General features: G+C 46.6%; 1 non-coding gene across 1 annotated transcript; it reads left to right on the top strand.

Moving 5' to 3' along the window:
* Positions 1-6,930: 6,930 nt before the first annotated feature.
* LOC119434217 (U2 spliceosomal RNA) lies at positions 6,931-7,113 on the top strand. The gene has a single exon (XR_005188590.1). It is a non-coding gene; the product is annotated as a U2 spliceosomal RNA (small nuclear RNA).
* The last annotated feature ends 4,164 nt before the right edge of the window (positions 7,114-11,277 follow it).

Genomic DNA, 11,277 nt, shown 5'->3' with positions numbered 1-11,277 from the left:
CGAGGTGCTGCAGCGTCTCGGGGTTTTCTGTGCACAATTACTTAAAAACCGATTTTAAATATGCTTTAAGCTACATTCGCTGTTGATATTTTGTAGATGATGTGTGTGTGTGTGTCCACAGAAATCTATCTCACAATTGTTATCTTGACTTCGAAATTTTGTGTCAGTACTCCTTTAAGACCTTCTCTTTAGCCATGCCGAAGAACCTAAGCAAAATAAACATAAATACCAATGAAGAACAAAGGCTTGTGTTGTCTTTTTCTTTGCTCCTTGTGTCTGTGTTTGCACGTCTGCCTTTTAGTAACCCAAATCCCTACCAACTTGCTCGACTTGCAATCGTTGGTGTCATAGCATGCACTGCTGGTAATATCACTGCTGCAGTACATAATAACATGCGTATGGTTCGGCTAAGTTATTTTTCCCAAACAGGCCTGCTATATATGAAATAGACAAGAAAATGTGCGAGCGTCGTGAAACCAACATAAGCGAAACCACATGTGGTAGCCTGGATGCTTCTACTGCTCAGCGCTGCAACACCTTAGAAAGGTGTCAATAAGAATAAGCTAGTGAAATATATGAGGCATACACCATTCATAAGATGGCATACATGTGTGTTAGCGCTTCGTCCATTTTGCATTACGAGTAGGAGGTATATATACATTATCGCGTGTTTCTTGTTTAATATAATATTCGCTGCTTGGGAAGCCGGTGTATCATTTATAACTTATGCTACACCAAAACAATATTGTTTCAGAGCAGCAAATCCGCTTGCCACTCTTGAGCTAACCACTGTGACTAAAATAAACGTCCCCTGCAATTGTAACAATTATGTGAAATGCTTTCTATTAGTGAACGATGCCAGTCTCTTTGCATTCTACGATGGATGCTGATTTGACTAATTTAGCCTCTGAGAAAACAGTCCTCTATTCTGGACTCTTGACCACCGTTGACACTGAAATATATCTGCACTGCTACTGCACTGATCTAAGCATGGATCACCGTGAAGAACAGGAGGATGTAAGTGTGTTCAAAATGGCTATATAGGAGCACCACCTTGCGCTGATTTCAATGTGCATTGACTAGGGCGGACTATAAATTGTTCGTTGACATTTACTTAGTCAGAATAAGAGTGCACAAACTCATGGTATCATCCAAGAAGGCAACTTACCTGCATCATGCCGCCTGTCTGGGTATGGATGGATGGAAACAACTTTATTAAAATCCGGCGAAGTTTAATGACCCGGGCTCAGGTCTCCCATGAGGGGACTTCGAGGCCTTGCCTCCTCGCCGCCTCCCGGGACCGCTGGACTGCCCACTCTTGTGTCTTGAGGTTGGAGCTGCGCAGAGCGGCGGCCCACTTCGACGCAAGAACCTCCGGAGCTACTGCCATTTTCGCTGCTATAACAGGACACTCCCACAACATGTGTGAGAGTGTCGCTCTAGTTGCCTGACATAACTTGCAAAGAACACTCGGGTATTGCGTGGGGAAAATGTGCCGCAATAGCACCGGACTGTCTGGGTATGGCCCATCAAGTTGGTATATAATTCCTATTAGGGCACATAAAAGACTGATATTTTAAGCAGTGCGCCCTTTTGTGGCCCGAAAAGTATTCTTGCTGATTACTTTTTGGGCGACATACAGGCCGAGCAGTCCCGTCCACAAACGCCCAGCAATTAGGGAGTGGTGCCCCTTTACCTCTGACGGCCTGCAGCAAGGGATATAACGAAACTACCGTACTGAAGGTATGCAATTATCATTCTTGAATTATAGCTGCTCCTATTGCGTCACAAACTACAAATGGCCATCAACAAGCAAATGTAATGTATACCATGCTACAATGATTTATAAAAAACAAAAATGCAATGCACACTACATAATGACGTTATTCTTAGTTGCAAACGACGTTCGAACTTATGCATGAACTTATGCACGATCACGCGATCGTGCATAACGCATGATCGGCGTGATCGTGCGTTATGCACGTCTATTCAGATAACGTTGCGGAACGCCCAACTAAAACTGTAATAAACGTGCGCTGCATAGCGTACGCTACACTTTAGCGGATAGCGTACGCTATACTTGCATACGATAAGCTAAAACTGTCTATTACAGCCACAATCGAGTTTAGCGCGTCCGGTATTTGGGCAAACGCAAGCGCAAGTGAACTGGGTGTTTTACGGGGTGATCGGAGGCGCAAACGTGAACGGACAGAACGAACTGCATGGTGCAGCCATGCAGTGGTAGAAAGCTCAACCAAACACAGAGCTAATCAGTGAAAGCCCGATCACTCGGCGAACGAGTTCAGGGGAAAAAGCATGGCTAGGGAGGAGGGTAACTTGTAATCGTCCGTAACTCTCTTAATATGAGACGCTTCATTTAAATTGTGATACGAATGTTTTACTGTAGCGGTACCCTACGCATATACAAAATTTTCCGAACGGTTTCTGTGACCCTTTAAGTTGGGTCATTCCTTCACCGACCAAATGCCACTGGTCTCTGAGGGCTCATGTATATACGCTGTCAATGAGTTGATAAGACGAATAAGGAGCCATGAGGGGTTTATGGATCTCATCATGGCTGATAGTGGTACGACACAGATCGATAAGGTGCTAAAGAGCGATAATGGCCGGAGCAATTACAATAAGGTTGATAAGGACAGGTAAGGATTGATAAAGATCGGATTGATGGCGGTAAGGTTAATTGATAACTCCCGATTAGAAGCCGGGTGTTCTACCTCTGCTCCACGCCATCACCGACTGGGAAAGCTTAGGAGTGAGGATCAACGGCGAATATCTTAGCAACCTTCGGTTTGCAGATGACATTGTCCTATTCAGCAACAATGGAGACGAATTGCAGCAAATGATTGAGGACCTCAACCGAGAAAGTGTAACAGAGGGGTTAAAGATCAATGTGCAGAAGACAAAAGCATTGTTCAATAGCCTGGCAAGGAAGAAGAATTCAGGATCGCCAGGCAGCTTTTAGAGTCTGTAAAGGGGTACGTTTATCTAGGCAAATTACTCACAGGGGACCCTGATCATGAAAAAAAAATTACAGAAGAATAAAATTGGTTTGCAGTGCATACGCCAGGCATTGCCAAATCCTGACTTGAAGCTTACCACTGTCGTTGAAGAGAAAAGTGTACAATCATTGCATTCTACCGGTGCTAACATATGTGGCAGAAACTTGGAGGTTAACAAAGAAGCTCGAGAACAAGCTAAGGGCCGCACAAAGAGCGATGGAACGAAAAATGTTAGGCCTAACGTTAAGAGAGAGGAAGAGAGCGGTGTGGATCATAGAACAAACGGGGATAGCCGATATTCTAGTTGACATTAATCGGAAAAAATGGAGCTGGGCAGGCCATGTAATGCGTAGGATGGATAACCGGTGGACCATTAGAGTTACAGAATGGATTCCAAGAGAAGGGAAGCGCAGTAGAGGACGGCAGAAAACTAGGTGGGGTGATAAAGTTAGGAAATTTGCAGGCACAAGTTGGAATCAGCTAGCGCAAGACAGGGGTAATTGGAGATCGCTGAACGATCACTGCCTTCGTCCTGCAGTGGACATAAATATAGACTGATGAGAATGATAAATACCGATAAGGGTTGTAAGAACCAGATGGAGTCCGATAAGGTTGATAACAACCGATAAGGGTTGATAAGCGTTTGTACTGGTCGGATCAAGTTTGCTAAGGTTGATCATGAAACCGGGCTGCGTGGAGATGAGCATGTGGCACAATGCTTATGCATACTTAGACAACTCCAGTGGAGTTTCTGCATAATTTGTAATGACAAATTTGCTGTGACGTATAGCGTGAAGGTCTGTGCACCTAGCTTTTTCATAAGCAAGTACCCTCTACTTTGTCCGGCACGGGTCCTTGCAAGAGCACACGCCGTTGTGGCGTAGGATCTTTGTTCTTTCACTGCTTAGCCCGAGTGCACGGGATCATATCCCTGCCACGGGGGCCGCAATCCGAAGGGGGCGAAATATAATCACACCCGTGCATTGGTTGTTTGGTAAAGAACCCTAGGTAGGTAGGTAGTAAAATTTATGGAGGTCCTGAAGAATCTTCACTCCGTTTTTATAGGGGCAAGACCGCGGGCCGCTGACACGGTGTTCAAATTAATTTGAAGTCCCCCACTACAGCGTGCCTCATAATCATATCGTGGCTTTGGCTTGTAAAACCCCAGAATTAATTTTTTTAAATGTTTTGCTTTGAAAAAGTTATCACCAACATACATGCCGGCGCCACGAAGTTCCATTTTCCATGACACACCATTTTCTTTGACAATTTAGTGAAGAAGGCCAAGCGATAATTGGTCTGTGTTTGATTAATTGGTCAGTAGATATGATTCCAAATGATAAGCGCGCGATATTCCCTTATAAACATAATTTTGCGTGCTTTTTTCTTCAACGCCAAGCCACGTTTGCCTTACGCAATGAGTAATGCTGTAAAAGACGAGGTTATCTCTTCGCGTTCGATCACTTGATCATCTAAACGTGCCTGCATTGCCGCATTGCCGCATTACTGCATTAAGTAACTATTCTAGTTCGAGTCATCATGATCGTTATTGAGCGAATTAACCTTCTCCTAGAGTGTGGCTATTCCAGATGCCAAACATGAAAACTGGGCATCTAGCTTTTTTTCTCTCTTTTTTTTAACAAAGCTCTATATTTCTAGGTGAAATATATATGGCTAGGCGAATATTGCCTGTGTACAGAAAACTATCATCATCGGCATTGACTAGAGCGTCGTCGTTTTCTTCCGCAGTTGGCTGCGTTGCCGCTAATCATTCCAGCGTACACTTCTCTCCTGTCGTCGCAATGGGAGGCCGCGTTTACGGGGGTATTGCTAAAGGGGGTATGAGCCACTCATTGTCTTACGTAATGGACATATTTAATCTTGAAGCAATTTAATTTCAAAGAATAGCAAGTGGCAATGGTGGGCGAACTCTGCTAATCACGCCGCCGAGCAAACTCGAGACATCGAACGCAAGCGACAGCAGCGGACTGCGGGCATGCCGTCAGTGACGTCGTTCTCTTCGTCACAGCCGAACGTGCGTGTAACCTCATAATGACGAAATACTCTAATTCACCCTCGGCATTAACCCAGTCATAGACACCGGGGCCGCACGTCTCAGCTTCGCTGGCTAACCATCTTCAAGGAGTGGAAGGACCGACGCCTTTTTTTCCCCTTAGCGCCATTAAAAGATTTTGGGAGGTATTCATGACGAGAATCTATTGGAAATGTATATTCACGAATAGTGGCTAGAATTTTATTGTGCTGTTGGCAACATTTATCATCCTGGGGTCCATGTTTGACGTGGCGACAGAGCACACGTTGACTTTTTCTAAACACTAATGCACTCATAAATACTATACACTTACAGGTGCGGGCATGGGAGTAGCAGCAAATCGTTCGACCGCTTAGCAAATAGTGACGAAGGGGAACTTTTAAGAGGCCGGTGCGTTTTGTAGATATCTCTGAGCCGGCGTTATACAGGTTGTTTCAGCGAACACTTCCAAAATTTATTTAAGGTTACCTGTGGCAGATAGCCCAATTCTAGTTATTTCTAGTTAATTTCTGGTATTTATATGATTATGCATTTCAATTTCTCGTGGAAGGAATGTCCGCCACTTCGAGTAGACCAGCTCATGAACTAGAATTGTGCGATCTGCCACAGACAACCTTTAAGAATTTTTGAAAGTGTTCGCTGAAACACCCTGCATATTTGATGGCTTAATATATTACTCAGAACAGAGGTGCGCTTACTGGGACTATTTTGTCGCTAAACATGCAGTGCCTATAACTCATACGTCTAGCCCCAGATATACGAGGTGGCATAAAGAAGTCTCGAAACTGGCTCTGTTTTGAAAAAGTAATTTATTTGTGCGCATTCAAAGCATCCCGTCTTGGAAGTAGTTCCCCTGCGCAATATACACTGCTTTCAGTGTTACTACCCCTTTGAAAATATTTACCGCAAGTTCCTGTAGGAATTGTGCGATTCGTGTTTAGGGCGGAGGTCTCGCTGCGTAGCTCGTGCACGTGGTCGAGTGGACGCGACACGTGCTGGCGTTTCGAAGCGGCCTTCGTGGGTGGCTACGACAGGCCTTTCAGTCACATGGCACAGGGCACCCGACGCCACGCCCGATGCTGCCATTGAGGAGCGGGCACCGAACGAAAGCAACCACGGCGGCAAATACACACGCGCGCAGCTGTGGGTCAAACAAGAGGAAGCGGGTTCACTGTGACCACCCCGCCCCGCCGAAGGGGTGGCGCCTTTGACCACGCCGCCCGCGCGGACCGGCGGCACTCTTCAAAAAGACACGCGCCTTCTAAACGACACCGCTTTCACTTTTCCGCACCGCGGGGGCCACAATTTGTTGCACGCGCGTTTTCTGAAGGGCTCCTTCGACAGCCTTCCGGCCCGCACGCGCAGCGCCTTCCCACAATTTATGGAGGAAGATACGCCGCGCCGTAGTAAACGCAGCATTATTCTGACCACGCCGAGTTTGTTAAAGTAAGTGTAGTGATAAGGACGTAAGACAGCACGCCGTTTATCGCAACAAAATGGAATTTTGGAAAAGTGCCCCTAATTGCGAACTATGCTAATTGCGCAAGCGTGATCCAGTTACGTTTGTGCTTCAGTGCATGAAACGACGTTCTGTTAAGAAAGTAACTGGAACGCCAGTGCATTTCTCCGCAAAGTTCGGGAATTAATATCTCGAAAGTGGTCCCATTCTGAGAATTCGTTCCGAGTTGATCCACCTTGCGAACTCCATGGATAGAATTTGTAAATTGCAATATGGGCCATAAGGTAATTAGTAAAAAAGATAATTCGTAAATTTTGGTAATTAGTTGATTATGCATTGTGCAAGTAATGTCCGCCTCTTCGAGTACACCAGTAGAATTGTGCTATCTGCCACAGGCGACCTTTCAAAAATTTTGAAATTGTTCGTTGAAACACCCGGTACACAACGCCGACTTAATGTGGTTCTATTTGGACCCAAGATGTTAAACTTATTTTTGGAAGTTGGCGGATTGCTGAAGCCTGCTTCACTTCCTCCGCCGGTCGGCCCGATATTGCACTATCTCCGGGATCGGCCCACGCATTCCTGTCCACGCGCTGTGATAACGGATGTAAGCCGGCCAGGGTACCCCCTCGGGAAAGGCATGCGGGCATACGGGGGCTAGAGGTAAACAACTTCGCTGTAATAGAAAACCAAAGTGCTATGCAGCGCCTGAAGTGCTTGTAAACTGAAGAAACTTGTAAAAAGGACTACACAGAAAAGGGGGGGCGAAATGACGGGAAGGAATCGTTTGAGATACGCGACGTCACTGTCCCTAGAAGTGCGAATACCAGCGCTGGCCAGGAGGCTCTACGGCAGTTTGAGTGTGCAGCTGAAATATGACACCATCCGAAAGGGAGGCCACGAAAATGGTACGACATGTGGGGTAGGATAATAGTATTGCGCCTGTGTAAATGCTCGCTTTAATTGGCTCCGTGCGTGCAGCCCAGCTATGGTCATATACCCGTGTGCGTTGGAGAAGCCCATGTGTTCTAGTGCGTCGGTTCATAGTCAGGCCAGAATCTGGCCATACGACTTGATGTCACGAAATCGAGAGATATGCTACCGTTGCGCCACCGAGTCATGACAATGACACGAAATCGCAGCTCGTGCCATTGAAAACTGTTCCCACAATTCGCCAGGCATTGTGTTACGGCGCTGATGATGGCACGCCATTTGTGGTGTGGCAGACAGTGATCGGCGAAGTCGCATACATCACGTGGGCGACGGCGCGAGTGCGCAGAAAATTAGCCCGCCGAGCGTGGCCGGCAAGAGCGCGGTCCCGCAGCGCGTCCGCAGAAGTGCGGGGCAAGTTCTCCGTTTGTCGAAGGCGCCCATACCATTGGCCCAAACGGCAGGCTGGCATGTTGCCGGCCCGCCGAGCTAACGCGCGGTGCATTTTGGTCGAATGATGTGAAAAAGCTGGCTGCGCCGTGCGGCTTTTCGCCGGCGTGTACGCCGGACTATATTTGCGCCTTATCGGGGTGCTTATCTAAATAAATGGAAGCGGAGAAGCCTATACATCGCTCCGGGGTGCTTTCCGGCCTCGGTCGTGGGTGGAGCCCTCGGCCCAGGACTGCATGAGCACTGCGCTCTCTTGACCAGATTGAGCTGTTCCCGGGAGTCGACGCTGGAAAGCAGAGCTTCCCACTGCTGTGCGTTGTGCGGCATTGATTTTGTTCGCTGGCATGCCCGTGCGGCGAGGTAGATCGTGGCCGGTGTGTAGCAACTGAGACAACTGCATGGATAATTATAGCATGCGATGTCGGAATGTGTCTGCCTAAAATTGCCCCCATGACAACGCCTAGTCGCGCGTGAGTAATGCGGGCGGCGGGGAGAAATTCCGTCTCTCAAGCCGCGAGTGTAGCAGGATGGCGTGAAACTGTTTGGGTTCTGGTCTCTCCTGTTCACGATAAGTATCGCTGAAAGGCTTGGCGGACGTGCGCTCGAGCCGAGGCACGGTCCTTCAGATTCCCAGCGAGTGATTCGTGACCGGGTTCCAGATGATCCTGACTGTTTCTGGCAGTGTAGATTTTCGTAGGATATAAAGCGCTACCTGCGAGATTCTGCCTGTAGCGTAATTTCTGCAAGTCGCTTTTGAGTCAGTGAGCACAATGAATTGATCTCTGTCACGGTTTGTGCCAATGCGATGACCGTTTCTTCGGTGCCGGTTGTGTGTGTGTGTGCTATGCGCAACGCCGTCCTCGCGGTGACCTCCCGCAGGTTACATGGAAGTGCGACGTGTTCTGCAGCCTGTTTCTACGCATGCAATAGTCACGTCGTGGAGTCTCAATTAAGTGATTGTTACAAATGCTGGAGAGCCTTGAAACGGAACAGCGCATTGGAATAGTTTCGGAATTCTTCGCGTTTAAATCTATGCCGATATTACAAACCCACGCGCAGTCGCTCGCTGCGAGTCCTTGCAATCGCTGCATAGAGCTGTCATTGAATTATCTTGTATAGAAATTTCCGGAACCGGACCATTTCACATCGTACACTACCAACGATTGCTTTTTATCGCGCAGAAAACCGATTCGGTGGACCACTTTGCGACGTACGCACAATGTGACCGTGTATTGTATTTTGTGAAGAAAAAAAAAACATATGTAATGCTTTCCGTGCTTTCAGTTTCATCAGGAGTATTAAAATTTATGGTTTTACGTGCCAAAACCACGATCTGATCGAGGTACGCCGTAGTGGGGGACTCCTGAAATTTGGACCACCTGGTGTTCTTTAACGTGCATCTCAAGCTAAGTACACGGGTGTTTTCGCATTTCGCCCCCATCGAAATGCGGCCACCGTTGCCGGGACTCGATCCCGTGAGCTCTTGCTCAGCAGCCCAACACCATAGCCACTGAGCAACCACGGGCGTGTGCAGGACTATTAAGTGTGCCGTTACTAACCCTCCTCGCTTTGAAGGCAGGTACGGAAATGTCCAGGAAGGCGCATTCAATTACGCGCTGGTAGCGAAAATATACAAAGTTAACTATATATAGTATTACTCCTGCCAGATGAGTAGGCTGGCTCCAGTAGATGACGCCACTGCCATTCCTTGCGCCTAATCAGTGGCGCACCGACGGGGTGGGGGAGGGGGGGGGTCGGAGGTTGTAACCTCCCCCCCCCCCCCTTTTGTTTAACCCCTTTTCTTTCCTTGCGCCTTTGAGTACTGAGACTAAGACGTAAGACGCGCAATCGTTTGCACACTCGCAAACTTGCGCAAACGGCACATTTTGGTGATGTTTTCCCGTGAACAAATGCAATTCGGGCTGTTTAGATGGTATTGGCAAACTGTCAACCCCCCTGGGTGCGCTACTGCACCTAATACACGGGCCTCAAGGCTGGACAGACCGCATGTTGCCGATTTACGTCTTAACAAGCTATCGCTGAAAAACGTTTTAGCATGCAAGGACCACATATTAAAAAAAAGTGCAAGACAAGCACAGATCCTTTTTTTTCCGTGATTAAAAGAAAATGTTTATTCATGGAATGTGAACTGCACCAATCTCTTAAAGTGCCCTTGAAACTATTATTTTACTTCGGTGAACAACCTATGTCGTAAGCACCATTATCTCACATACTTTGCAATTTCGCGGGTGTGAACAAACATGAAAAACTTGGTTATGTTGTTTATTCATTTACTTATTTATTGATTTGTTTGTTCATTTATTATATTGTCACGTAGTAGTGACGGTAAAGAAAACAGTCGCAAAACTGTGTATGATGAAACTGGTTGTTTATTGGGCGAACCTGTGCCCACAAAAGCAAGGTACACTCAAAGCACAACGATAGCGGCGAACACAGTCGGCGATCGTCGAAAATCTGATCAGCGGCGAAACGCGTCGGCTTTTATACCTGAGTCATCGAAGGTTCTAGATTAATCCCTGATGCCCGCGTGTCTTCCAGAAAGCTCTAGACAATTCGCGTCGGTCATACAATCAGATAACATAAGCGTCGGTGAAAACAGGCAACGGAAAGAAGCATCGATAACGTTCGAGAAGCTTCCAATGCCGAGCGATAACGTTTAACATTTGTTAGCCGGTGGAAAGCGGCCACCGGTGAAAGATAAACATGTATACGTGTCAATATATACTTCACTATCATTTATTACAGGCTGTAGCACCAAACAGGAGATTGCATAAGCATACAGGTTCATATGAAGTCCTCCAAATTCAGACTTGGAGACAAGTTTCCTAAACTTCATAAAATAGTTTGATAACTTCAAAAGCTAGTACTGTAATAACAGTCAGGCACTATATAGGTACTGCCGATCATGTGTGAAAACAATCAAGTACACAGGTACACAGTAAGGAAAAAATTATCTGATCCAATCAAAAAAGTGAATAGCATTTGTTACCGAGATAATGTTATCGGAACATCGAAGAGCTAGTAACTGTTCTCGTCAAATTACTGGCGATGTATTTCAGAAACAGTAAATGAAATCAAATAGGACACAGAAGGAATTGTTTGTGGATGGGCTATCCACAATGTCACTCAGGAGCAAGTTGCATTTTGACTGCACTCGGAAAAAATGAATATCTAAAAGTATCGCTGTGAAAGCTATTTTCTATAAGGTGCTTCTTTCGTTACGCAACAACCACAATCTACTACTGTCGATTTGAAACGCGTCATCGAGGAAAAAGATTACTTTAGGCGCAATTATCTCACTGGCTTAGTAATTTTAGGTGCCGCAGATTTCATTAGGAATTGAT

The sequence above is a fragment of the Dermacentor silvarum genome, chromosome 11, assembly GCF_013339745.2.
Source record: "Dermacentor silvarum isolate Dsil-2018 chromosome 11, BIME_Dsil_1.4, whole genome shotgun sequence".
Classification (NCBI taxonomy): Eukaryota; Metazoa; Arthropoda; class Arachnida; order Ixodida; family Ixodidae; genus Dermacentor; species Dermacentor silvarum.
The sequence above is the reverse complement of the archived record's forward strand: the minus strand, read 5'-3'. Positions and strand labels throughout refer to the sequence as shown.